Genomic DNA, 25,659 nt, shown 5'->3' with positions numbered 1-25,659 from the left:
TAGCTATCACGGTTCGTGAGATACAGCCTGGTGACAGACGGACGGACGGACGGACGGACGGACGGACGGACGGACGGACGGACAGCGGAGTCTTAGTAATAGGGTCCCGTTTTTACCCTTTGGGTACGGAACCCTAAAAAGTCGTCCGGTTAGTATGTTACGTATTTATTTACGATAGTTCTAATTATGATAATTATGTAGGTGTATGTATGTCCTTATCTAGATTGGCAATCGAGATATAAAATAATATTGTATCCTTTAATAATGAATTAAATACCTATTTGTAGTCCTATAAGAGCAGGTTTGTGCCCTTTGCGACGGTTAAAAGAATAACTAGCTGTTATTAAGCAATTGGTATTTTAAAGAAACAATTTGTACAGTCAGCAGCAGAAGTTGCTAAGCGGGCGAGGTGGTCCAAATTACCTTGACACGTTCTTATTCTTTTTCACCTCAGCAGCTCGAACAAGGGTACTTTACTACTTAAAAACAGTGAGTAAAATCGCATTTTGCTCACTGAGTGAGACAAAATGACATTCAAGTGACCTTAATATTCAAATGTCATTTCAACATGCGGGGTCTAATACAAGTTCGAAATACTTGGATTCTATTATCTCTGTCCCTTTCACGTCTTTAGCAAAAAGAAAGAGACAAAAAAAGTTCAAATTACATTCAACGGTACATTGACGGTTTATAATAGACCCCCGAAAAACGTCAGAACGCATCATTCCAAAATACATACGAGTATGGATTCTTAATAATTAATTAATGAAAATAAAATTTAAGATTTCATAAAAACTGATAAAAACACTATATTTTACGTTATATGTATGTTGTACGATTAAAATAATGAACTCAAAAAATACACAGAATATCACGTAAAATAAATAATTATAGTTTTAAGAATCTCTACTATAGTTTACAAATAGTAAGTATCCGCAATTCGGACCGTAACTTACAATGTTTTTTTTTTACAAAAAAAAGTTGTCGATTGAAGTGTCAATCAATTGATGGTCGTTGTTTCCATATATTACCTATTTAACTGAAATTTACTACATTTTGTTTTTGTGTTTGATTGTGGTAATTCAACTTAATTGTTAGTAATCTTAAGAAAGCATGAGTGAATAGGTAAGTGATGAGGAAGGGTTACATTTTTCAGGTTGTCTAATATGTTGTCACTGCTGAGGTGAAAAGTTTTGTGAACTACACGAGATCAAAGTTATTTACATCTCGTGCGCTTTTGAGTCCCTTACTACGCTCAAGATTCTAAATTAGATTTACTATAGAATCTACTACTATAGAATCTTTCGCTTGCACGGGACTCAACATAAGCACTCGAAGAAATATCAAACTTTGATCTCTTGTTGTACAAATAACTATTAACAATAAAGTCGCGTCAAGATCATTTTGAACACCTCGCCCGCTTAGCAACTTCTGCTGCTGACTGTAGGTAGAGGTAGATACATTCCTGGAAAATCGTCAGTACATTTGTAAGTATATCCGCCTAACCAGCGCTTCGCCATTATGCTTGCGTGTGTTTTGTGGCATTGAACACTAATAATAGGTGAACTTGACATTGAGAACGGAGGTTCGTCATCTTTACGAGAGCTTGCTATCTCTTCCGCACAGCCCGGATCGCGTTAAGGTAGGAAAGGGACGGGTGGGTGGATCTTTCTGCGTTCGCGGCTGTTTGTAGGTCAGTCGTGATATTTATTCCGGACGATAGTCGGAAAGTCGGCTGGAGGTTGCATTACGTATTTCTTTATTGACGCTTCAATTCAGTATAATTTGATAATGCTCATGATAAATTAGTACCGACAGAGGTCACTGAGTGGTTGACATCGATTCTATAGACATGGCTATGATTTCAGCTGATTAAATAGGTAATGTTACAGTTGTAGGTGACAGTAAAATACTAGTATAGTATTTTTTCTACTCCCGTACTTTTATTTGTCATTTAAAGGGTCGTGCACACACCTTCTAACCCCTATCTTATAGTTGTCAAGACAAGTCTTTAGTCTATTCCCCAAAAAAAGTATTTGTGCATACACGCAGTATCTTTTTGGCATTTTTACGATACTTCGTGTAATCATCACTTAAAAAATATTGTACATTGTTGCCAACCTAATTTTAACTGTCATCTCTGACAGATGAGTGAACCATAGACATGTTTTTTTTATTTCATTCATTCTTTTCCCGCCCGTACCCTCCATTCTTTGCTACTTCTTGAATGAAAAATATTTGTTAAATTTACAATTTTATTTCAAAGTATGTGCTTGGTCGTAGAAAAAGTATTATATGCAACGTTGTTTAACTGAGTCAAAAATACTCGGTGCGTCTTTATTAACAATTATTCGCCTTCGCCTCAAATTGTTATTATTATGCAACCGTTGTTTAAGAGAGGTCAAAACAGGCGAGTGGCGTGAGTAACAATTTGAGGTGAAGCCGAAAATTGTTAATAAAGACGCCACGAGTATTTTTTGACTCATTTAAACAACGTTGCATACAATACTTTTTCTACGACCAAGCACTTACTTTGAAATGAAATTGTAAATTTAACAAATACATTTTCACCTTAGCAGCTCGAACAAGGGTACATTGCTACTTAAAAACAGTGAGCAAAATCGCATTTTGCTCACTGAGTGAGACAAAATGAGCAAAATGCTATTTTGCTCACTCAGTGAGCAAAATGCGTTTTTGCTCACTCAGTGAGCAAAATGCGTTTTTGCTCACTGTTTTTAAGTAGCAAAGTACCCTTGTTCGAGCTGCTGAGGTGAAAATTTAATTGTTGGTATATCTTAAGAAAACATGAGTGAATAGAGGTAAGTGATGAAGAAGGAATACATTTTTCGGGTTCTCTAATATGTTCTCACTGCTGAGGTGAAAAATGTTGTGTACTACACGAGATCAAAGTTATTTACATCTCGTGCGCTTTTGAGTCCCTTACTACGCTCAAGATTCTAAATTAGATTCACTCGCTACGCTCGTGAATCTATTATAGAATCTTTCGCTTACACGGGACTCAAAATAAGCACTCGAAGAAATACCAAACTTTGATCTCTTGTTGTACAAATAACTATTTCATTCAAGAAGTAGCAAAAATTTAGGGTACGAGCGGAAAAAGAATGAATGAAAAAAAAAACATGTCTATAGTTCACTTATTTGTCAGAGATGACATTTTAAATAAGGTTGGCAACAATGTATTTCATTCAATATTTTTTAAGTGGTCATTACACGAAGTATCGTAAAAGTGTCAAAAAGATACTGCGTGTATGCACAAATGCTTTTTTGGGGTATAGACTAAAGACTTGTCTTGACAATTATAAGGTAGGGTTTTAAAGGTGTGTGCACGACCCTTTAAATGACAAATAAAAGGGAACACCCAAATATTCCGAAATATGTTTTTCCGACTTTCATAACCTCGATTTTCATAATCCCGATTTTTTATATGTCCGAAATAACGAAATTACGACTTTGAAAACCACGAAAGAAGAAAATCACGACTATGCTATTACCGAAAACTTAAAATCCGATTGTCATATGCACGAAAGCTTAAAGTTCCGATTTATAAAAAATACGAAAATATTTTTTCCGAATTTGTCTATTCCGAAAAAAATCATTGACCGATCGGAAAAAAGTAATTCGGTACCTATTCAGAAATTCGATCTTTTGTAAACTCGGAATAATGAAATTCGTGATTTTCAAAATAAGATTTAAACGCACTTAGACTTAAAAGTCTATATGTATAACTAACGAAAATCCGAATCGGAGCACCCCACTATCCACGTGGTCTTGTCTGTCCTACCCCTAGAGTGTATGTAAAATGCCGGAGGCGCGGAGGGGAAGCAGCCCTCGCCCGCCGTAGCAAAGCGCAGAGCACAATTACGTGGTTCGGAATTTTTAAAAATCGGCTTTTTTGTTATTCGGAAATATATACCTTCGTGATTTTCATCCTTCGTAATTACGACAGTCGGAATTTTGATGGATCGAGCATTTAAAAATCGGAATAATAAAGTTCGATATTCTAAAATTCGGCATTAAATATTTCGGAATTATGTAGTGTACCCCAAATAAAAGTACGGGAGTAGAAAATAGTTATTTGTTTTACAAGGGGGGAAAAGTTGTTGTTTAACCGTTCGTGCTTATATTGAAATCCGAGCAAGCGAAAGATTCCAAAATTGAACCACGAGCGTAGCGAGTGGTTCGAAAAATGGAATCGTGAGCGTTGCGAGGGTTTCAAAGCACGAGGGTTAAACTTTGCCCCCGAGTGAAACACAAAAATTTTCATCACACCAACCCGAAGCAAATATTAAATGTAAAGTATCAAGCAAAATCAAACTAAATCAAATCCAAATGAACGTTATTAAATATTTATCATCCAAAATCATCATTTAAAAGTCAATTCTACCAGCAAACATAAGAAAACAACTCAAAATGAGCATTTGATTACTTTGCCTCACATGTGAATAAAATGCAACTTTGCTATCAGTTTTTGAAGTGCAAAGTAAGCCTTTCCGAGCTGGTGTGGTGAAATATTTATTAATTTAGTTTATCTATACATTTGCTGAACCTTTAAGGGTTTAGTACAGTATCGAAAATGTCGAAAACTTATTCCTATGTTCAAATGTTGTAACAAACAAACAAGCTTTTCGTCACCTTCGACCTGACTAGTTTCAATCTGCATTAGTTAACTGTTTTGTCAAATAGGCGTTAAAAATGCAGACGAAACAAGCATTCAAGATAACCTCATACGATAAAACCCATGTAGAGTGATAGAGTCTTCGGAAAGAGAAGATCGTGGAATGTATTGGGCGCCATACATTCCACGACTCTTCTCTTTCCGCACAGACTCTAACCTGGCCTACCTACATCAAATTGGGGCTCTACATTGGTAGAGCAAATAGTAGAACTCCGTTTGTATTATCATGGTACTCTAACAGATCAAACTATATATTTTTTATATAAATATTTGTTTTATTTAACGTTTACATGTTGTGAATTATGATAATGAAAATATTGTTTATAAACATTCAATGTATAACACTTGCAGATTAAAAGAAATAGTTAAATGTGTCCTTTATTATGTTTTTATTTTATTTCTGTAAGCATATTTTGCAAATAGTTCAATTTTTCTTAATATTTGGTGATGAAAAATGTGTATAATATATGCCCGAAAAGAATGTTAAGAAAAGCGATCTCTAGCAGCGGACCCGCGAATTTCCACGAAACATTCCACCCTCGAAGCCTGCGCGGTTTGGAAAATGCCCGCCAGGTGGCGTTGTCAGACAAGACAGTACTAGTGTACAAAATACGCTTTGCCGCCTACTGGCTTCAAAACTTCAACGGTTTTCCGTGAGATGGCGGCACCGCGGCTCAGAGCACACGCCCGAGCTTGCAAGTTTCAAAAGCTCTTACCGACTAGCGCCACGCTGCCCACGCTCAATATTTTAGCGCCTCCAAAGAGAGGGTGTGAAATTCTCTTTGGCGCCACTATGTTGTACAGTCTAACTTTTGAAATATGTTTTGAAATTATCTAATTGAGATATTTTGCAGGGTTTATTTATAAAGATATTGGTAAGGTTGGAATTCCTCCTGTCCAATTTCTCGGTCCAATGATGTGCATTGCGTCTCACTGTTTATTTATTCAATAAATAATGCGATTTTGTCAGACTGTTTGTCTTCTAACGTAAACACAAGAATAAATAAAATGAATTCGCGATAAACCCGTTACAAATGATTTAGTTATATGATTGCCTACTTTATAAAGGTGCGTTTTGGTTGCGTTCGCCGACGTCAGAGTGAGTCACGCGCGTGGCACGTCGGCGTGACGCCGCCCGCGTCACGCGGTCGACGCTCCGCTTACCGAAATGACGTTGACTCATCTGTTTGTTGCATTTTCTGTACGGGTTTTTGTAAAAGTAATAAGTGACATACTTGGCGGTCAGTTGTTATAACCACATATGTACATACTATCGTCGTTATTTGAAGAACTAGGGGGCAAACACAAGCGAAATAATACATTTTGAATCAATTTGATAGATAGGTAATTTTGTATACCTATGTGTAATTAAGATGTTTCTCCAGGGTCTACCTTCTCCGTCCGTAGAATAGAATAGAATAGAATATAATTTATTCGTAAGCACACAGACAATACATAATATGAAAGAACACCACGAAATGGCCTCATCTCAGCATGTTGCTGGTGGCTTCCAGCGCTGGTCTTCCGATGAGACCATCAAGTGAGAAGAATCCCGGAGGGTAACAGACAAGAAGAAAAGACATCAAATAACGTACAGTGAACAAAGTAGTACTTATGTTTTAATTGACCAAGCGCCTTTACGCATATAAACAGATCTGATTTTAAGACACATCAACGAGGAATCTAAATATCATAATATTGAAATAAAATTCGTATTTAATAATAAGGTAAGTGAAAGGTAATGTTTATATTAGAATGTAGCGTTATTCAATAAAAGCAATGCAATGAACTACACAAACAAAAGTTCTGCTACTCGCCGACAGGTGGCGCTAGTGCGATTGTGTGCGACGTTACTCTTAATGCGAAGGGTTTCTTTGTGTAATAATTTTCTGCAATAAAGATCTATTAGTGTCATTAGTGTGCTAAAAATAGTTATTTTAATAAGTTTTTATTTGGGTTTTCGTGTTAATTTAACACTTATGGAGATTTGTTTTTGTTTTTTGCCAACATGCGGTGGAGTTGACTATTTATTGACACCTTACTTCAAAAAATGAAGTTATTATAATGTCGATATATTAAAGATATATTCAGAAGACAATTTTTAAGATTGCTCAATACTAATAAAATATATGTATTGACCAATTCTAGACAATCAATATCAAGTCATTGAGAACTTAAGGTATCTTCTAATAGGTACATTGGTTTATAGGTATTCTATTATGTTATGATCATTTGCTCTGTTTATAGGTAAGTTAGTTTGCACTTTAGTATAAAACCGAATGTACCTTAGAACGTTCAAATGCCAAGCATTCACTGTAATAAGACCTTCGTGATACCGATATGACAGATATAAAGTAAAATAGTTGTCAGAGAAGGGCAATATCGTAGCTTTCAGTAGCTAGTGATAGCGTAGTCGGTCGCAACGCAACCTTGCAGAGTTTAATGCTCCCTGCTGCGGGGCGCGGGCGGGCAACCTCAACTCTAGCGACACGCTTGCGATACTGTGCACTGCACTGACACGCCACGCTATGCACCAACTGCGAATCCTTCAGAAACCGTGCAAACTGCAGCTGTGCCAAGCCAACAACCTTACCCACCCAGCGAACGCGTGCGTTGCTATGCAAATCCCCTGATAACCGCTATCGCTTCTAAAACATAATGAGATACCTAATTACTTAACAATCGAACATAATTATCGAACGTTCTTGATGAAGTTTATTGTCCCAAATAAAGGTTGTTTACTTTTGCTTTGAACGCATCATTATGCATACGTATGCATTGTTTGTATCAACATACAGTTTATTAATGCGGAGTAGATTTTGTATTTGAGTAAATACTGACGGTGAATATTGAGTGTTATGATGTCCCAGATCGAGGGATAGCTCGTCGTGGATTATTCCATAGCCTCCGACGGCTTCAGCTGTTTACGCATCCGTCGACGTGACCTATATACAAACAAAATACAATAGAATTATTCATGAATCCTGTCACTCCGGCTGCCTTTGCGGCCGCATTTAAAAGAGGGATAAGAATAAAGAAAGTTGGATGCCGCGACAACATCGCTTATTATGATTGATTGAACTGCATTGTGTGTCTTTTCTCTTGTTTTTGAATATATATCAACGCGTTTTAAGAATACAAAGGACGCATCTCATATAATGTCGCGGGGATTGTTCAACTCTTGTAAAATAAAAGTGAGCCACTCACATGAAATAATGGGCGTGTAAAATTAATTACTAGGCACTATTCGTATTATGAAAATGTTTTTAAATCATACATATTAATTTAAGAAATAGTTAATCCTATTAAACCGTACGGCCGTGCATTTTATACTGAAATAAAACTCATATTATTTCATTTTCTATTAGTTTCTATATTCAAATAATTCCCAATGGATACATTATATTTTTAATTATTTAGGTACTTATACTCTGATCGGTCAAGGAAAACGATAAATAATAATAAGAGTTTCTATTTCTTAAGAGTTTTATATTATATTTTAATATCTATGATATTTGTTTGATGCATTTGCTACCCTCTTCCAAAAGCAAAGGCTACAAGTACCCCTTGTGTATATTTGAGGGTATCAACCAAACAAAACGAATTAACCGGGAAAATTCGTAATATAATAAAATACAGAGTATGAGGTAGGCTACTCAAATTTTGGGCAAGCTTCGGGGTCATCCATTAATTACATCACACGTTTAGGGGGAGGGAGAGGGTCAAGAAAATGTGACATATTGTGACATGTGGGAGGGGGGAGACACAAACTTTGTGACGTCACTTTAACTTCATCAGTAACCGAAAATTTATTTTATTCGCTGTACATTTAAATAACAAGTTTTTAAAACGATAATCATTTTTATTCGTTTAATTTTCTTTCCTAAGCAGTTTTGGGTTATAAAATTACTAATATTTATAACGTCAAAAATATTTTGATAAAATATTAATGATACTTAGGTACTTACTTAATTTGATTTGGCGATTTCGTAGAAAAAATGTGACATCACACTAGGGGGGAGGGGTTTACCAAATGTGATCAAGTGTGACAAGGAGGGGGGGAGGGGTCAAAAAACCTAGAAATTCGTGTGACGTAATTAATGGATGACCCCTTCCTAGTATTATTGATATAGTTCATTATAAATAATTTGAAGTTTATATTTGGAGCAATATACCCGAATATATCACAGAGATGCATATACATTAGGTGCAGTAACGAGCTCGCGCTTGGAACGCGCCCAACCATCCAGGCCTAGGCGTTTATCCTCGGCGCCCGCGGCGATTTAACCAGATCATATATTAACTACGAAATTACTAGTTTGCGAATGTTTACTATTACTAGTGAGCTCCTATATATGAAGGGTACACGGAAAGAACATGTCCAGTATCTTTTATCGGAAAATGAGATTATAATGAGATTATTATCTCTAAATGAAGAGCTCTTAATGAACTATTAGTTATATCTTTTGCTACCACTGTATAATAAATGTGACACAACTTTTATTTACTTAGTTCAATAATACCTGGTCACGGAATTACCATACGTATTGACATTGTTCTAAATTTTAAAACCGCGATTACTCAAAATGTTACTGAAGTGACTAGACATGTTCTTTCCGTGCACCCTCCATATATTATGTGCTTCTAAAAAATATATTCCTCATCATATTGTACTTAATAACGGACTGATCACCAGTCTCACTAAGATGATGGGATCGATGTCGGTCCGTTTCATTTTATATGTACCTATTATTTTAATTATTTGGCGACCGGTCTGGCCTAGTGGGTAGTGACCCTGCCTGTGATGCAGATGGTCCTGGATTCGAATCCCGGTAGGGCTATTTGTTTGTGTGATGAGCACAGATATTTGTTCCTGAGTCATGGTGGTTTTCTATGTATTTAAGTATTTGTAAATATATATCGTTGTATACCCACAACACAAGCCTTCTCAAGCTTACCGTGGGGCTTATTAAATTTGTGTAAAAATGTCCTATAATATTTATTAATTTATTTAATGTATGTTCATGCGTTATATTTCGACTGTGCGGTGAGTTACTCGGTAGGTACTTGGTACTTGTTGTTGTCGGTATTTGTTTTATAAGGGGACAAAGCAAGCGGCAGATTGCAAAATTGGACCACGAGCGTAGCGAGTGATTCGAAAAAAGGAATCTAGAGCGTTGTGAGGGTTTCAAGGGTTAAGGGCCTACTGCAGCCGCGTCTGGCGCTTCGTAAACCACGCCCGCTAGTTCTTCCCTCCCCGCTAACACGCACACATGGAAACGCTTCGCGCCGCACGTGAAGTTTGTGTGACCTTTTAGCACCATCTAACGTTAGAGAAGTTAACTACCATTATACGCGGTCGCTGCGGTCGGCCAGAAACTTAAATTCGGAAAAAATTGAAACAGATGGCGTTGTTACTTGTTCATAATAGCAAACAATAAAATAATTAATTAATAAACCTGAATATTTATTGTTGTTTTGGAAGATGTTAACAGCATAGAAGCAGCAGCGTATATAGCATATAAGTTAAGAGTATTGATAATAAGAAAATAGCACAAGAACAGAAAAGAGATTATTTTTGATAAAATATGATGAAAACAGATTTACTTGATTACGCTCACCTGACTTTGCGGTCACTAAATGCAAATTTCAACCTTATTGTTATGGGGTTAAAATACCCCTGGGGTTGCAGGCGTCCATAGTCGTTATTATTATAAATGCTTTGGTTGAAATGCTTTTTAACCCTCGAATTTTTCATAGGTACAGTCACCTGCAATAATATGTTACTCTTCGACGGCCGCAAAAATATGTGACACGCTCTTATGGCTCTACAAATAAGATCTAACATGATCTACCGCAAAACGGCCTTCGGTGTGTAACATATTATTGCAGCTGACTGTACTCGTACTCATTGTTGTATAGGTAGGTATTAATATCTTTTATCCGATCGATTTGCATTTATTTAAAATAAATCACAGTGTTTAGTAATTATATGTTTTATTGAATAAGAGATTATTTAGGTATGTAAGGAATACAGGGTGCCTTTTTGAAACACTCATTTTTAGGGTTCCGTAGCCAAATGGCAAAAAACGGAACCCATATAGATTCGTCATGTCTGTCTGTCCGTCTGTCCGTCCGTATGTCACAGCCACTTTTTTCCGAAACTATAAGAACTATACTGTTGAAACTTGGTAAGTAGATGTATTCTGTCATGGACTAATCTACTGTGAACCGCATTAAGATTTTCACACAAAAATAGAAAAAAAAAATTTTTTTTGGGGGTTCCCCATACTTAGAACTGAAACGCAAAAAAAATTTTTTCATCAAACCCATACGTGTGGGGTATCTATGGATAGGTCTTCAAAAATGATATTGAGGTTTCTAACATCATTTTTTTCTAAACTGAATAGTTTGCGCGAGAGACACTTCCAAAGTGGTAAAATGTGTCCCCCCCCCCCCTGTAACTTCTAAAATAAGAGAATGATAAAACTAAAAAAAATATATGATGTACATTACCATGCAAACTTCCACCGAAAATTGGTTTGAACAAGATCTAGTAAGTAGTTGTTTTTTAATACGTCATAAATCCCCTAAATACGGAACCCTTCATGGGCGAGTCCGACTCGCACTTGGCCACTTTTTCTGGATAATTTTGAATTTCAATTGTCAGGGGTGCCTACATTATTTTTTAATACATTTTACAACGACAACAAACAAAAGTTCAAATTCGCCGTATTTTTATTACCCGGGTCGATCGCAACAAAATAGAAAATCATGTTTTTCAAATCTAAGCGTTATTGTAATTTATCTCAAATAACCAAAAAGTCAATCTGACTAGAACTTAAAAACGAACTGAATTATTTTAATATGTCGATTTTTCTTGGTGACCCAGGAGAATTTTTTTTTGTATCCCATACAAAAAGAGCGTATCCCAATCGCGTAGCGGTTTTGGTTTTTACTTATAAGTGTGAAAAATATATTCTACCATATAGGAAGGATGTGTGTTTTTTCATGTTTTATGTGTCTTTTTGTACAATAAAGTGTTTTACTGCTACTAATATATCATATTAACGATTAACTAAAAAGGTATTTACATCTAATTTAACTGGTAAATTATTAAAGTCCGCTAAAATTAATATATATTCAAAAAAATATTTGTTAATATGTCCCAAAATCATGGCTCATTTTTTAAGTCTCCTGACTTACCAAACATATCGCAACGAAGGCAAGGGTACAACGCGGCATCGTGAACCTAATAACGTAACGTTTCAGTTACTTTTTTAGTCGCCGACCATTTTATCCGGGGTACGAAAAGAGGTATTAGATCTATCCTGGGTCTAATATGTTATAAAAACATAGTTTTTTGAAAAATGTTCGTAGGTAGTACACAAAATTTACATTTTCTTTTAAATGTGATTTGGGTCATCGTTCTCCCTGGTGACTTTTCTGGTGACCCAAGAGACATCAATTTTATTATGACTCAGGAGACTTTTTTTCTATGCACTTTGATTTTTTTGATGCGCTAATTTTGTAATCTAAAATAACTTTAAACTGCTGATATACTTATATCACTTTGTTGATGAGTGGAAGTGGAATTGAAACCTAATTTATTGTTCTCTCCCTTGACATTTTGGCATACATTTGACATGCTGCAGTGCACTCCTAACGTTAATAAAGACATAATTTTTAGAAAAAGTTTTAGGAAAACTCACTCTTGAGCTTAAAACGATTAAGTCCTTATCATATTATGTTAGATTTTTAGAGCCCAGACCCCAAATCAGTGAAAATATCTCTTAGCCAACTAAATTTGTCTCTGGGAAAAGTACGATATCCCTAAAAATTGTACGTACATTTCGCATTTTTCTGAAGGAACGGAATTCATAAATTGGGTTATTATTATTTTTTCAGATTATTTGATTGCATTGACATATCACCAAGATAGATAGAACATTTAAGTTACCAGAAGAAAAGCATTTGTGTTCTTTTATACAGTGTGGAAAAAGTAGGTTCGATTCCCGGGCGCGACTAAGCGAATTTAAAAAAAAAACAACGTGTTGCATTCCGGGAGTGCCGACAGAAGTGAAAACTCAATGACTAGTCCAAAATGTCTGCAGCACTATGTATAATTGACCCATCCTCCTTTCTATTGAAAACTTTTGGTTCCGAAATTGCTGGTCAGTGAGCTTGTTTAAAATTCGAAATTCAAATTTATAGCGTTAATTGTTTAAAATTCGAATAGAAATTGTAAAGTTACCTTGCAGACCTCGCATCTAAATATCATGGTCATGATATTTTGAGTTTTATTCACCAGTACTAGAGTTCACTTTTATTAGCGATTTCATCAAGATGTAGCTTTATTGAATTATATTTGAGTGATATAAAGTTATAATACTGTGAGATCCTTGTATTTCAGGCCGTACAAGATTATAACCTTTTTCATGTAATGTCATTGAGTTTTTCTTTATTGATTTAAATGCCATCTAAACCTTACGGTCACATGATCGCCTTACGCTGTCTCGAGTTTATCATTTTTTCCCCACCTCAAAAATGCCTAGCGCCGCTAAAGAAGTTTTCACTTCAAAAATCTTTGATTGCAGTTGTTTCTTTAAAAAACAATAATGTTTCATTTAAGTAAAATGAGCAAACTTAAGCTTTTAAGGCACTTTCCCTCCAGGGCTCATAATTTTTTTCCACCCGGTAGTAGACAACTATTTTTTTCGACTAAATGAAGTTTTATTAGATAAATCGTTGATCACATGGTTCGTTTCACACATCACATCAAATCGTTTGTCATCACAATCAAAATTTGTCAAAAGTAATGAAATTTATGCCAAAAAAACATAAATAAAACATATAAATTCAACACATTTTTTTAATAAAAATATTTCTCGATGATATAAAAAAGAACATCGACAAATGATGTTCAAAGAATTAATATCAAAACAGATGTCATAATTAGGATTGGATTGGCTACTTTAAGAAAGGGACAGAGAGATTTAATCCTCTCGCTCTGCACGTTTTTCTCATTCCTCCTTGTCAAGCCAAAATAAACTATAAAATGATAGTAACACAGTACATTCACTTAGTAATATTCACTTTTTCCACGGTATCATGTCATTGTAAATTACTTATGTGAAATTGTAGTGGCGTGCGACTTTCAAACCGGAGGTCACGGGTTCGAACCCCGGCCCGTGCAAGTGAGTTTTTGTAAGTAGGGACCTTTTTTTAGTGGTACTTAAATATAATAACTTTTCGTATTATTGAAATAAAATATTTTATTCAAACAAACTTAATAATATAATAATTAAAACGAATAATATCAATTAGTTTTTAATATTTATTCAATTATTTTAAATTATTTGAGCATGAAACATACTAGATTTATTTTTATCATTACAATAGAAAAAAAGCAAAAAATATATTCTTATAGATATTTTATTTTCAAACAAAAATAAAGCAAAAAGTTACGATTAGATTCTGATGGCTAAATACCAAACAGCTACCGATACATTTCAATATCTGTCGAAATTTCCTAACCCGTTGTAACTGACAAAGAGAGAGTATAGATTTCGACGTAGCATGACGTAGCTAAGCAAACACGCACACATGCGTAACGTATAGGCCTGTAAGAAGGCACCATCATAGGTTTACCTCCGATTCCGTTACTACTCAATGGAGTTACGACTCAACGTTTATTGGATATTAAAATTTTACGTAATTCGGAGCGCTGCGCGAAGTGACATAGGTCTTACCTCTTTGAGGCACGACGGCCATCTAACATTACTGGCATAAAGGATGCATTTATGACTTTGACGCATGACAGAAAGAGAAACCGAACTGCGTAAAATGGGCGTTTGCTGTTGAATTCATAAAATCAAAAATCGATAATAAATCCATCGGTAAAGGATAATAAGTTAATATTTAGTTCTTTGAAAGTTAAGACGAGATGAAAACCTTTGCTGTAAGGTGGGTTGTGCTGGATATGGATGTGTTTTCTAGTTGCACGAAGCTAAAACCGAAAAATGAACACGTAAGTTTGGATTTATTTTCTATCGAGCAAATTTTGAGCATTCGTGTTTCGACAACTATGAAATCACTTATCATATAGTCAAGAAACATATATCCGAAAATCACTACTGTTTGTTTCCGGGGCTAGCCACTGCCACGTTTCTAAGATCCTGTTATTTTTCGATGCACGGCCTTAAACAAACTTTGCTTCTAAAAAATATTATCTGTGAAACTATAAGAATCATATTTAAATGAACGTTATTAAAAATCGTCACTTAAAAATCAATTCTATCAGCCAACATGAGCAATCCACTGAAAATTGACATCAGATTACTTTGCCACAAACAGAGCCTTTACGAGCTGGCGTGGTCAAAAATATGTTTAAAAGCGAAAACAGTATATGATTGATTTTGATTTGTTTTTTTTATTTGAGTTTGTCCATAGATATAAGAACAAGATCGTACCATTTTTCAGAAAAATGGATTTTATATACCTATATATTATTAAATTTATTATGTAAACCTATTTATACATATACAATATACATGTGTACACCTATTATATACATGTATATACCTAGTTACTTGCACTTTGTCTACAAAGTGTAGGAAAGTGTAGTGTAATATTTCTCACGATGCGATAAGCGAGCTAATAAAAAGGTAAAGATCACATTTATTAAATAAATAAATAAATAATAAATAAATATTGGGGGGCATCTTACACAGATCAACCTAGCCCCAACCCCAAACTAAGCAAAGCTTGTACTATGGCTACTAGGCGACGATATACATACTTATATAGATAAATACATACTTATATACATAGAAAACATCCATGACTCCCGAACAAATATTAGTGTTCATCACACAAATAAATATCCTTACCGGGATTCGAACCCAGGACCATCGGCTTAGCAGGCAGGGTCACTACCCACTAGGCCAGACCGGTCGTCAAAATAAAATATTATATTTATATTGGACAAGTACCTACCTATAAATACATAGTATAACCTACGCTACGACAATACTAGTCCAAGCTCTGTATTAATAATTATCTAAAAGGAAAATACTGCAATTTACTTAGCTATTTACTAGCTGCAGGTTCTTATTCTTTGTTTTATTGTACATGTACATCGTTAAATAGAACATGACACAGATGGTGAGTTATTCTAGTGGTCGATTTTCCTACAAGATAATGGTGCTGGCTAACGAGGACTTAATGAATACTGCACTGAACATAAGCCAATGAACTGGCCGAAGCGGTTATCAGTCATGTACTTATCTAATAATCGCCGCTTTAAAATGAATTCTGGTGTCTCATTGTTGTAATTAAATTTATGAAGGTAATTAATACATAGTATAAGTAGTTATTTCATTTCATTTCATTTATTTTTATTCATAAGAATAAAATTATTGTGTTGAACATAAACTTAAAATTAAAAATTAACACTACATTAAATTAAATTACATGCAATTAAAGCTCAATGAAGTGATCCCAAGCTGATGGTATTAATGAAAGTATAAGTACCTATATTCAAATTGTAATTGTTATAATTAAAATTATATCATGTCAAGGAATGAAATGTAAATAAAAATAAATAAGTATATTAAAAAATTAAAATTTACTAACTAAGATATAAGCAAAAATTTAATAATATCATCACTTTGGTATCGTCATAGAAAAATACAGTCACATTAAAACATTAAAACATAAAACTCATTAAAAAAATATAATAATAATATAATATATATCTAACAAACTACTATTAACAGCTATCGGCTATAAAGTCAGTTATACAATAGTACGACTTTTTTAATAAATAATTCTTGAGTCTTGCATTGAAAATTTTACTGTTTGTAATTGTTTTAAATTCAGTTGGTAATTTATTGTAGAGAAAAACGGCCTGGTAACTTGTGGCGTGCTTCATAACGTTAAGCCTCGGGACTACAGAATTTTTAATGTCTTTTCGCCTAGTAGACATCCTGCTTTCTCTCTCGGTCGTGCTCTCATACTTGTGTAGGTGTTTTACTAAGTCCGTTAAAAGTACAAGTATGTAAAGACACGGTGCGGTAAGGATTCCGAGTTTGATGAAATGGTCTCTGCAAGAAGCCATTTGTGGTATGCGTACAATCGTTCTGATTGCCCTTTTTTGTAATATAAAGGCAGCATTTACATTATAGTTATAGCTGTTGCCCCATAATTTGATGCTATAACGAAGCTTTGCTTCTATAAGAGCGTGATATACCATTTTTAGTTGTGCGGTATTTATAGAATCTCGCAGGCAGCGTAAGGCATAACAAGAGGAACTAATAGTATTGCTCAGTGCCTGCATTTCGTGCTTCCAGTTAAGTTGTGCGTCAATATAGACCCCCAACAATTTAACAACATCAGCTTGCATAATTTTGTTGCCGTTTAAACTTATATCCAAACTATCCGATTTTTTTGCTGTCGCTGAAAATAGTATGACACTGGTTTTGTTGCTGTTTAGTCTTAGATTATTTATTGCGAACCACTCATTAAAAGCTAATATTTAATTGTCGTTATTTATAGCCACCTAAATTTGTTTATTGAGAGAGTTTATTTTCGTAAAATCGAAATCATAAAATCAGGTAAAAATAGTGTCGAGATAAGAATACCAAATTTAAAATATGCTGATAGTTTCATATCTATATGTACAACTGGTCTGTGTGGCCGCTTTCTACGTGTCAATTGTCCTTACATATAGGTAACTGTAGGTCTGATTTATAAAGGGATTAATTAAAAAAAAAATTGGAAATAACTAGAATCATGTAACTTTATGCAGAGGATTAAGCTGCTGCTATGTATTATTTTCCTAATCGGTTTTTTCTGCCAATTAACAGCAGTTTGAAATAGGTATAGGCTGTATGAAACCTGAAACGGATGATGCCATATGCACCTGGCGGTGACGGGGTGCTGGAGCCGAGGCCACTCCAGCGAAGGTCGCGTCACAAGCTGGTTCTGGCATCATAAGCAACTCCGTGTGATATCAGATAGGCTAGTGACGATATGCTAGCCGATGTCACCGCAAACGAAAACATTACGTGAATGCGTAAATATAAAGTGCAATATTGTTTGTGAGTCGACTCGGTCGGTGGCCTTACCTCGTTTGAGTTCATGCACCCGCGCGAAACTAGGGCACGTACAGCGCCCCCCTCCCCCCTTTCCCCTCTGTCCGCTCGCTGCCCCCTCTTCTCCCGTTAACAGTTTTCATTGAAATTTTCTATGCTCAACTTTTGATTGGAAAGTGTCATGAAATTATACAATTACATCATCTAACAGCTAACTTTTTGATTTAGTTTTGACATAAAATGAATAACGCCCGACTTGAAAATGTACTATATAATAGTTCATTATATATCACTTTAAATTATTTTACAAGAGTGAAAGTGTAATAATAATAGTGGCTGATATTTTCTATACGTCAGTAGAAAATATTTCATTCCTTGTACTCGTATAGTCAGCAGCAAAATTAGATAAGCTAAAATAATCAAACAAAGTTGTAGAAGGTCATATAAAGAATATTACGATGTCATGAGCGTGTATAGAACACCTAGCACCTAGTTTTCTCAGTACAGTTTGACTGCTGACTGTACTGAAAAGAAATTTTGTCACCGCCATGACACGCGAGCTTGCACGGCAGTGTTATGTGCGGGTTGCGCAAGAGACGATGCAATGCTCGAGAAAGTGCCAGTAAAAGTAGACGCAATGCGCGTCACGCCTTGCCATAACACATACCCACACACGCGCACGCTGCGTAAGTGCGTACTGCGTGCGTACGTGATATCGTCAACTAATGATCATCGAACATATAGGATCACTAACCTAAAATATAGTTCTAAAACAAAAATTTAATAATTTCTAAAAAAAAGAATTTGACTTAGCATGTTTTAATTTTGAAAATGACTCCTGACAACTCTGTAGACATTTACATAAAAAAGACGATTTACGACATTTCCGATTTTTTTTAAATTAGGCAGGCTTTACAAATATTCGGCAATCTGCCGACTTACAATAATAAGTTGTCTTTTAATAAAATAACTAAAATAAATTGCAAGACAAGTGTGTCAAACGAATTTTAGTACTAGCGCTATTTTTGAGCTGGAACATAAACACCTAAAATCGCACTAGACATGAAAGCGTAAAAGAATTTTCATTATGCTTAAGTAAAACTGAACAATAAACCAGATATTCATTATAATATCTGGGTGACCGAGCTTCGCTCGGAATACATATAAAAACTCGAAAATGCGCGTTTTCCCAGAGATAAGACCTAGCTAGATCGATTTCTCGCCCCCGAAACCCCCCATATAGTAAATTTCATCGAAATCGTTAGAGCCGTTTCCGAGATCCCCGAAATATATATATATATATAAATAAATAAATATATAAATAAACAAGAATTGCTCGTTTAAAGGTATTAGATAGATTAGATTATGAGTACATATTAGGTGTGTTATGACGCATGCCTCATTTCCATTCATAATATTTGACGCGCGTTTTACTTTTATCACAAGCGGCTCTACTTTGTTTACTATCTTTGAACAACTTATGATTCATGCAGAAAAATAAGTATGACCGATATTTTAGGATATTTAGTTTCTCGAGAAACTTACTAAGCACTTTGTTAATAATAAAAATCATCTCTATTCCCTGTCAAATCTAAATATCCTAAAATATCTCATTCACAATATATATTTAATCTTAAATATAAGTGTATTCAACTTGAGTTAATTAAATATCGCGTCTGGTGATTACGTAGTTAATTAGTTTCTACTGTTTCTAGTTTACTAACACAACTTTGAATACTTTGTAGGTATTTACTTTAGGTTGTACGTTCCATTTCACTAGAACAGTTTAACAGCATATTGCCACATTCAAGAAAACGACTTAAATTTGAGTTTAATCATTATACCTAAATACTTCAGAACATATATTATTGTAAATGAATGAGGTAAAAATATTAATTAAAAGACAGTGTTACTCATGAGAAACTTTTATTTCACACGCGTAAGTAATAACAAGACTGATTTTTCTCAGAATAAAAATGTGAAAGTACATATATCTATTTTAACACTTTAATATACGTGTAACTTAAGTTATATACGTAAAGTTTGTTGTATATTTATTGAATAATATTCCGATTTTGAGATAGTATTTGGGCGTTTTCTAAAATAAATATTGAAAACCCGATTCTCCCAGATCCTGGTGTTTTTGGGTTCTTTCAACTCAGAATCACTAGCATATTCAATCCTGATGATAAAAAAAATTGTCCCAAAATTTTGTATGAAAATTGTACATTCCACTACGTCACGTTGCATACAAGTGAAAAATTTTCTCATACTAAAAACGTGACGTAATAGAATGGACATTTTGGGACATCTTTTTTTAATGGTAGGACGGAGAGTGCTGTCGATTCTGAGTAGAATGAGCCCAAGAATGTTCAGATTTGAAAGAATCGGGTTTTCGATATTTATTTTAGAAAAAGCCCATTTCTTAAAGTGGAGGGTTGTAGGGAGCGCGGTCGGGCGGGCGGTCGGGGGGCGCGGGGCAGGGCGAGTGTGGCGACAGAAATAGGGCGCGGAGGACGGAGCAAGGCTGCCCCGGTTGTCGGCCGACGACCTGCCACCACACCTACAGTCGCTCGTGTGCTTACACCACTGCCCGTGTGTGCGTACACGAGCTACGATTCTACGCTACGGGCAAATATACGGGCCATTATGCATACGGTTCTGACGTAGCAACTAGATAGAGTTGCAACACTGCCGTCGACGAATTTACAACGAGTTTTGTTTCTAAAATAAATTTTACACATTAATTTTATCATCGAAGTAGTTACGATGACAACTAGGTAACTTTTGTAATCTGTCTACGAATAAAAACATTTTTAGATTATGTAACTGGAATATATTGTTATTATTGGGTATAAACCAGAAAATGTATATTTAAATATTTATATTTCTTCTACAGAAACTCTTACGTAGAAATGGAAGTATGCTCTCGGTTTAACTACCCATTGTTTCTATAGGCACGATAGCGCGCCATCTGGTGTGGAGTAGAGCCAACAAGAGTTCCGTAAGCGATGCTCGCCGCGCGCCTCAGGCCCCCGCCATAAGGGCACGAGTTCGTTGCCCCGCTAGATGCTGACCTCAAAAACGAGGACACTGCAAAATTAGGGCGATGACAACGTAACGACTCGAACGCCCGCTAGCCGTAAACGACTTTCGACTTAAAACGTAAGAGATTATGAAACGTTATTGTCTGCGATGAGCGAGTGAACTATATTTGATCAATTAGGCAAATACGCTGACTCCGACGGCAGTTGTAGCTTGAAGTGTTTCACTCGTATAATATTAAGTTCACGTTATTTCTAAGAATTCGGTGCGATGCGTAGATTAAATTAAACTAGCCATGCTCATTTACTCGATGAGAAGGTAATCAAGAATTAGATGCTACTAATGCTATTATTTTATATGTATATTGTCTCTTTTCCTAAACTTAATTACTTACGAGAAAGAGAAGATTACAAGTACGTATGTGTATTTAAAATCATTACAACTCATAAAATGTAAATGAGAGATATTGATGTACCTACAGTAAAAGGAGGTCTTCTCATAATACAGCCAATACCTACGTAAACGGGCGTTTTTTTTTTGTTGTCCCAAACACTTTTTTTTCAAATTTGGGATTTTTTATGTTATTTCTACTCAGAATCACGAGCTCTTTCTATCCTAACAGGATAAAAAAAGTGTCCCAAAATTTCCATACATTTTTCGATCTTTCCATTACGCGACCACCATACAAATGCTATGAAAAATGGTGGCGGAATGGAAATAAAAACCTTAGGACACTTTTTTTCTCCTGTTAGGATAGAAAGAGCTCGTGATTCTGAGTAGAAATAACATAAAAAAACCCAAATTTGAAAAAAAGTGTTTGGGACAACAAAAAAAAAACGCCCAAACAACCACCACGCATTCGCATAATATAAATTTTATATCACCGCGTATTGTCCTCATCTACCTAACTAAAATTTTCTAGAGTAATCCATAAATATTAAACAGAGTTTCTATTTTTCAGGTAAGTCCGTCACCACGAAGAGTACCAGCCGATTGCAAAACATGAAATCCACGGAATTTACATGTACGTATGCGAAGCAGCATTTTGTATGATAACGAATGCACATGCAAGCCTAGAGTAAGTAGGTACGCCCGGGAGAGCTAAATATAGCGCGGTCGTTGAACCGCAAGTAGGTCGCTCCCTGCACCCTGGGGGCCCGTACCGTAAGTACCTATGCTTCGTTGCTACACCTACTATCCTCAAGGACCTTTGCATACTTCTACTCTGGTAACTAAGCTTTATCTAGATATTGGCATAAGCGCGCGAAGTGCTTTTAAAAGAGAAAATATTTTAAATTTTATAAAGAGCATGGATTTTTTTAATTGTGGACGTTTTTGCTTTTAACGACAACAGTAAGACTGCATACATTATAATCATCTCCAAGCTTATACACTTGGGCATAGGCCTCTTTATAGTCATGGGATTGAAAAATTAATTTAGATTTCTGTGTTAAAAAGGCGCTCTATGAAACTGATTTTGGATATACATATAAACACTGAAATGAAAAAAAAATTACCTAAAATTTTCATGAATGAAAAATTAGGAATAATCGAAGAAAGTAATATTTTTAGAAGTTTGCGCGTTTTTCGAAAATATCTTTTAAGACAATATATATTTAAAAAAATAGAGCATAGTTACATAAACATAAAAGATTGACTTTCTATTTACAATGTATGTATAGTATATTTCCTGCTGGCGACCTCGTAAAGGCTTACGCATAGGCACAGAGCATCCTAATCAATAAAAGAGTTAACAAACGATAACCTTGCTGTCGTGTTTACTACCGTTACGTCGGTACTAATTAAATGCTAAAGAAATATATGTCGTTTCTGAGCAATAAGTCCCACTTTGTAGCTTGCCATAAGTACGCTTTGACAGGTTATTCGTATAACGATACAAGCAAATCTCGTCCTTATGGTAAGTGACAAAGTGGGACCTTTGACTAGACTTTGACACATATTTCTTTATTTATTGGATACTATAAATAAGTAGAACCATTTATTTATCGGTCAAGTGACTACTACCGTCTGTTACTTTTTAACATGCAAAGGATTAATTCAATTAAAGCAGATATTTTACCTCAAAAATGTTTTCGTGTAGCTCAGCTATTTATGAGAATCCGTTTACATATTTACTTAAAACTTTGTAGTTCTGATATTTAATTACATTGGTTCATTCCTCTGCCACACAATCTTTCTCAACAAAGCCTGTAAAAAAATATGTTGGTTATATGGTGCTGTAACTAATCTAGTCAGATATTTTGGGGCCGTCCGTCGTATGAAATATTATTGCCCGGTTTATTTAAGCGTATGGCGTAACATTGTAGGCAATATATGCTATGAGTATAACTTATTATAAGTCGACTGTATGATTGCCCGGTGACTGTACGTGTACGTACAAAACTAAAATAACACGTTCATCATTTTATAAATTTATTAGAAAAAACTGAAGTTGTTTTTTTCATTAATTTACATTAAAAAACTACTATTGGCTAGTATTATTAGTACCTTTCTGTTTAGTACGCACATTTACATTAACACGTGGACATTCCGAGCATCCCAAAATGAAATGTATCGTGTAAACTCAACACCATGGCCCTCCAGAAACACGGTGGTTTATTGCAAAATCGGGTGACACCCCAGTGATCGTTTCTGTTATTGGATAGCCAAGGGACGCCCTAAATTCGTCGATATTGAGCAACACGGGTAGTGCCGGAGAACTTTATCACTGTGCATGGAACGGGTTAGACGCCAATCGTTTTACAATCTCTGGCTTCTAGGAACGATGAACGAAGCTTAAAGGTCGCGTCGAATACTAAGATTTGAGCTGAACTCTTAGTGTCCCTAAAGTTTTTAAATAAAATAACAGAGGCATGTACGTAGGTAGATTGACTGAAAAATAGTAGTTTGTGTTACAAGGGATCAAAATTATATTATATATTTCCGTCAAGGGCGTACATTGAATCCTGAGCGTAATGAGGGATTCAAGTGTTAACGCCCAAGACGAAATAATTTTGATACCGTGTGACACATACTGCTTTTCACATCAACTACGAGGAAAAAAAAAATCTTAGTGTTGACATAATCTGATGCTGAAACAGATTATTTAAGATAAAAAAATAATGTGCAAAAAATGTAAAAATAGTGTGCTTGAACAGAAAAGTGTTACTTTGATCCCTCCTAGCAGGGTAGGAAAAGTGCCACTTTGATCCCTCCTAGCAGGGAAGAAAAAGCTCTTTTCCGAATAGGAGGTGTGAAAAGTATATAATTGGCCATATGACTCCATATTAGCCTGTCAAGAACACGACCCCTGTGACCAAGACAAAATATTTGTTATTGCAACAATTGTCTTAGTCATAAGATCAAAACATTTCACATTGTGACAAGTCATGTTCTCGGTTGAATTTTTTTTAGCGAAGAAAGCATATATTTTGGTCCATATTTCGTTATTAAGAAGACAATTTGACTCGAGAATGCTAAGTTTTGACATAACTGGTGATGACATAACATATGGCTGCTTTATTGTAAATATGAACATACTAGCTGTTGCCCGCGACTTCGTTCGCGTTGATCTGTATGTTGGTGGTAATATATTCTACATTAAGCATAGAGCATTATGCAGCAAAATATAGCAGTCTTCTTCTTCTTCTTTATTTGCCATGCCCTAACGGATGTCGGCGACAACCTAAAAAAGATAGCAGTAGGGACGGTTACTCATTTGTTAATACAAAGCATGAGATTTGTCTATGACAAACTAAGTACTTATGAAATTTCAAGTCCCTAACTGAAAAAAAAAAATCTCGTATAGTCCCTCTCCACCCTCCTAGAAGATTTTCAAGTCTACCTATTTAAAAATAAATTCCGCTTCCGATGCAAACTTTCAACCCCTTTTTACCACCTTGAGAGATGAATTTTCATATCGTTGTAAATAACTTTTCTTGTATTTTAATAATATGCCTTTATACAAAGATTCATGCCCCGCACTCACAAAAATGTTGGATCTCCATACAAACTTTCAACCCCTTTTTTCACCACCTTGAGAGATGAATTTTCAAAAACGCTGAAATAAGTTTTCTTGTCTTTTAATAAAATACCTTTTTACGAAGTTTCAAGCTCCTAGCTTAAAATAAAATGTGAACCCCCATACAAACTTTCAACCCCTTTTTAACCCTTTTAAAGGATGAATTTTTAAAAACGCTGAAATCACTTTTCTTGTATTCTAATTATATGCCTTTATACAAACATTCAAGCCCCGCATTCACAAAAATGTATGATCTCCATACAAATTTTCAACTCCATTTTAACCCTTTTAGGGGATGAATTTTAAAAAACGATGAAATTAGTTTTCTTCCCTTTTATTATAATACCTTTTTATGAAGTTTCAAAATCCTAGCTTACAATAAAATTTGAAACTCAAGACAAACTTTCATCCCCTTTTTAACCCACTTAGGAGTTGAATTTTTAATAACGTTCAATTAATGTTATTTTACTATATTACGTTATGCCTTTATAAGAAGTTTCAAAGAACTTGTAATGGATTCCATCTTTAAACCCCTTTTTAACCCTGTTAGGGAAAGAATTTTTAAAAACGCTGAAATTACTTTTCTTGTATTTTAATAATATGCCCATATACATGCCCAAGTTTCAAGTCCCGCACTCAATACAAACTTTCAACCCCTTTTTCACCACCTTAGGGGATACATTTTCAAAAACACTGAAATTAGTATTCTTGTATTTTAATAATACATCTTTTTACGAAGTTTCAATTTCCTAACTCAAAATAAAACTTGATCCGCATACAAACTTTCATCCCCCTTTTAA

The 25,659-nt window shown here is 35.1% G+C and overlaps 1 protein-coding gene across 1 annotated transcript in view; it reads left to right on the top strand.

Annotated features, from left to right (window-relative positions):
• The window catches only part of LOC134648825 (ecdysone-inducible protein E75), a 168,049-nt gene that overhangs the window by 53,687 nt on the left and 88,703 nt on the right, over positions 1–25,659 (top strand). The window lies entirely within an intron of this gene.

Source organism: Cydia amplana, chromosome 6, assembly GCF_948474715.1.
Source record: "Cydia amplana chromosome 6, ilCydAmpl1.1, whole genome shotgun sequence".
Taxonomy (NCBI): Eukaryota; Metazoa; Arthropoda; class Insecta; order Lepidoptera; family Tortricidae; genus Cydia; species Cydia amplana.
Note: the sequence above shows the minus strand (reverse complement) of the source record. Positions and strands in the feature narration are given on the sequence as shown.